The sequence below is a fragment of the Schistocerca nitens genome, chromosome 2 (assembly GCF_023898315.1).
Source record: "Schistocerca nitens isolate TAMUIC-IGC-003100 chromosome 2, iqSchNite1.1, whole genome shotgun sequence".
Classification (NCBI taxonomy): domain Eukaryota; kingdom Metazoa; phylum Arthropoda; class Insecta; order Orthoptera; family Acrididae; genus Schistocerca; species Schistocerca nitens.
The window spans coordinates 265,719,501-265,724,496 of record NC_064615.1 but is presented as its reverse complement, the minus strand read 5'-3'; the positions used below and the strand labels follow the sequence as shown (position 1 = coordinate 265,724,496).

Below are 4,996 nucleotides of genomic sequence, written 5' to 3'. Positions count from 1 at the left end.
TATTCCTGGCATCATGGTGTGTGCAGCCATTATGTCTGACTTCAGGTCATGGAGGATAGTGACTGAGGGTACTGTGACAGCACAGCACTATGCCACGGACATCCATTGTCTTCATGACTTACCACTCAAGAAGCAGAGCCGTGGTGACAATTTTCAACATGACAATACTCGTCCGCAAATGGTACCTGTCCCTATGAACTGTTGAGGTACTCCCATGGTCAGCAAGATCCCCAGGTTTGTCCTCAGTAGAAAATATGTGAAACTTGCTGGAGCGCCAACTCTTTCCGATAGCCAGTATCCTTGGATATCAAAGGCCAGTTACAACAGCCGTGAGCCAGGTTGCTTAAGGAATGGATGCAACGACTTTACGACAGCCTTCTCAACCGAATCAGAGCCCGCATCCAGGCCAGAGGGGGTGCAACGCCATACTGAGAATTGGGCTCATACTGCCAAATTACACTGAAGAGCCAAAGAAACTGTTGTAGGTATGAGTATTCAAATATAGACATGTGTAAACAGGCAGAATACGGCGCTACGGTCGGCAACGCCTATATGAGACAAGTGTCTGGCACAGTTGTTAGATCGGTTACAGCTGCTTCAATGGCAGGTTATCAAGATTTAATTGAATAAGATCAAGGTATATAGGCGGCGCACGAGCGATGGGACACAGCATCTCCGAGGTAGCGATGAAGTGGGGAATTTCCCATATGACCATTTCACGAGTGTACCGTTAATATCAGGTATCCGGCAAAACATAAAATCTCTGACATCGCTGCGAGCGGAAAAAGATCCTGCAAGAACGGGACCAACTACGACTGAAGGGAATCGTTGAAAGTGACAGGAGTGCAACGCTTCCGCAAGGTGCTGCAGATTTCATTTCTGGACCATCAACAAGCTTCAACTGAGTGAACCGTTCAACGAAACATCATCGATATCGGCTTTCGGAGCCGAAGGCCCACTCATGTACCCTTGATGACTGCACGACGCAAAGCTTTACGCCTCGCCTGGGCCCGTCAAAACCAATATTGGACTGATGACTGGAAACAAGTAGCTGGAAGGACGAGTCTCGTCTAAAATTGTATCGAGCGGACGGACGTGTACGGGTATGAAGACAACCTCATGAATCCATGGACCCTGCATGTGAGCAGGAGACTGTTCAAGCTGGTGGAGGGTCTGTAATGTTCGGGCGTGTGGAGTTGGAGGGATGTGGGACCCCTGATACGTCTAGATGCGACTCTGACGGGAGTGTGACACGTACGTAAGCATCCTGTCTGATCACCTGCATCTATTCATGTCCATTGTGCATTCCGGCGGACTTGGGCAATTACAGCAGGGCAGTGCGACACCCCACATGTCTAGAATTGCTATGCAGTGGCTCCAGGAACACTTCTGAATTTAAACACTTCCACTGGCCACCAGACCCCTCAGACATGAACATTATTGTGCATATGTGGGATGCCTTGCAACGTGCTGTTCAGAAGAGACCTCCAACCCCTCGTACCTTACGGATTTATTGACAGCCCTGCAGGATGCATGGTGTCAATTCCCTCCAGCACTACTTTAAAAAAAAAAAAGTTCAAATGTCTCTGAGCACTATGGGACTTAGCATCTGAGGTCATCAGTCCCCTAAAACTTAGAACTAGAACTACTTAAACCTAACCTAAATACATTACACACATCCATGACCGAGGCAGGATTCGAATCTGCGACCGTAGTGGTTGCGCGGTTACAGACTGAAGCGCCTAGAACCGCTCGGCCACACCGGCAGCACTACACCAGACATTAGTCGAGTATGTGCCTCGTCCAGTTGCGGCACTTCTGCGAGCTCGCGGGGCCCATACACACTATTAGACAGGTGTACCAGTTTCTTTAGCTCTTCAGCGTATTTGTAAAATTCACTCGATTTTGTAATCACTGAAACAACGTCACACGTCCTTCCAAATCGTGAGAGTTCCCTCTCTTTTCTTCTCAGGCAGTGTATGTACATTCTGTATACAGGGGAAGATTATACAGCGGGTTTCTCATACACAATTCGACTTTGAACGTCGTGTGTTTAGGGAACATCGTATTCTGTAAGGAGCACCTGCCGGAATTGGTCTTGGCGTATCGAGGCCGTAGTTTATCGTTCCCCGGTACGGCACCTCGCGTCGATGTGAGGTTTTCATATGTTTTCTGCCATTGTAAGTAATTTACCTTCACTGCAGTGGGACAAAGATGAATGACCGCGCTGCACGAGTAGTGAATAAGATCCTTGACTCTGGTTCACTAGCTAGCTAGTCAGTTACGCAGCGCTGGGGCATTCTTATCTGAGGCATAGTAGCGACCACATGAGTTTTTAGAGAAGTGGATGTGATATTTGTGAATGACAGAGAAATTATCTAGAACAGTTAATTATAGAGATGAAAACATGTTTGTAAGCATATGTTATTCATTTTATTGAGGGAGAAGATTTTCCTTGGAGGAATTTTTCAGGTAACAAATTCATGAGCAAAAAAGGAATGTTTGTTTGTCAGAACTATTAATTTAAGGAAATCTTTGTCCCTCAGATGACTAATGACATTCTTGATTGGTGTTAATTTGTTCTCTCCATTTCCATTACTTCACAAGTAGAGCAATTATTTCAAAAGTCTGTAATTTTCTTAGTAATGAGTGAAATTTGTATGTGTTAGGGTCTTATTACGTTGTAGTCTTTTTCGACAATAATCAGAGTTTAATTGTTCAAGAAGGACTTCCTCCATCACTGCTAGTAAAGTTTTGAATATTTTGTCGTGTGTGCATTGCACTTCACGCCACACGAAACCACAGATTGTTTATGACAAGCAAACAAATAAACATTGTAATGAATATTCAAATAACTTACGGGTTTGCTGCCGGGTGACGTCATCGAACACCGCCGATATTTCGACAGGAGCACACCCTGCCATTCTCAAGGCACAAATGCAAGGAAGAAAAAAAGTGCAAGCAAATTTAAAACCTCGGTTCACAGAGGAGAAACAAGGAAGACACCACACACAGAACAAGTGTCAACACAACCAAAGATAACCAACATCAGAAATATCGATAGTTACTATTAATCAACAGGTGAGATAGCACTAATTCTGTCCCTCTGTTTTTTGATGAGCCGGATTCCAAGCAGCTTGCACATTTTTTCTTCCTTGCATTTATGCCTTGAGAATGGCAGGGGTGTGCTCCTGTCGAAATACCGGCGGTGTTCGACGACGTCACCCGGCAGCAAACCCGTAAGTTATTTGAACATTCGATTCGCCGGGAAAAGTTAAGGTCTCACATTGTAATGAGTAGATTATTTTTCTTTAGCTGCTACAGTTGCTGATTTCAGTTTGCTTTCCAGAACGTCAGTGCAACAGATACAAAACAGTATTGTGAGTATGAGGTAATTTACTTTTATTTCAGAGCAGATCTCACTTTGCATTTTAAGAGGAAACAGTATACAGTCAGAATTTTCAGGTGTTGTGTTAAATTTTAATTTACTGCGAACAGTGTAGGTAATCTCAAACAGATATTTTCTTTTGAGTAGAGCAGTATTTTGTTTTTGTGGATATTTCAGCTCAGACACTTCACTTTGTATTATGCAACTTTCATAATATACTTCACACACCTTGAACGACTGGAGATAGGGCGTTCCTATTTACAGGACATGTACATTAGTATGTTCAGCAGAAAAGATTAGCATTTCACGCACCTCGGTTCAGCGTGTGTCCTGTTGCCTAATATCACATGTGTCCGTCATGGCCCCTGATAACTTGTGCCATGCGTGATGGCATCGCCGCGTATAAGGCGCGAATGGTGTCCTGCGGTATAGCCGTCCATGCTGCATTCACCTGTTCCAAAGCTGATCGTTGGCATTGGGTCACAGCACTGCACCGGTTTTTACCATTTCCCACACATTTTCGATTTGCGGCAAGTCTGGTGACATGGCGGGCCAGGACCAAAGGCTGACATCGTGTGACACCAAGAAGGCACGTGTTCGTGAAGTAACATGTGGTCGTGCATTGTCTAGGTGAAAAATGGCGTCTGGGGTGTTGTGAAGAAAGGGTATGGCTACGAGTCACAGGATGTCATTCACGTAGGTAACGCTGGTCACGGTGCCCTGGACAAGAGGCAACTGTGATTTGTTCTCGTACCCAGTAGCACCGCACACCATAAGGCGTTTAAATGGCACTGTATGTCTTGTGCGAATGCAGTCACTGTGATGCCGCTCCCACTATCTGTGGCGAACCAACATGCGGCCATAAATTTCAAACAAACACAACCTGAATTCGTCCGAAAATACTATATGAGGCCATTCCTGTCTCCACTGATGTCGTTCCATACACAACAGTAGTCTAAAAAGTCTCCGCACATTCGTCATGAGAAAACCACTCGCTCTACAGGCCACAAGTGGCCCATCGGAACCATCCGACCTCCGCGTCATCCTCAGAGGAGGATGCGGCTAGGAGGGACATGGGGTCAGCACACCGCTCTCCCGGTCGTTATGATGGTGTTCTTGACCGAAGCCGCTACTATTCGGTCGAGTAACTCCTCAATTGGCATCACGAGGCTGAGTGCACCCCGGAAAATGGCAACAGCGCTTGGCGGCCTGGATGGTCACCCATCCAAGTGCCGACCACGCCCGACAGCGCTTAACTTCGGTGATTTCACGGGAACCGGTGTATCCACTGCGGCAAGGCCGTTGCCACATTCGTCTTAGGTAGATGGAAAAGTGGACGAAGCGCAGGTAATAAACGGCGACGGACTGTCACCCCTGATAGTGTACGATGTGTTACACTGTTCCACTGCTGCGCGAGAACCGGGAAGGACGCATATGTGTCCTGCAATGCTATTCGGATGAGGTGTTGATCTTCTCGAGGGCGGCATGAGTGGTTCGACCTGACCCATCTCGACCTGTTCTACGACCTTCCGTGAACCATTCTGTACACACCCGTTGCACTACCGAAACATTTCATCCCACACGAGCAGCAGTTCCCGGGTGGCTGCA

The 4,996-nt window shown here is 46.5% G+C and overlaps 1 pseudogene; it reads right to left on the bottom strand.

The window, feature by feature from the left end:
* Positions 1 to 4,577: 4,577 nt before the first annotated feature.
* Positions 4,578 to 4,695, bottom strand: LOC126238182 (5S ribosomal RNA; annotated as a pseudogene).
* Positions 4,696 to 4,996: the final 301 nt, after the last annotated feature.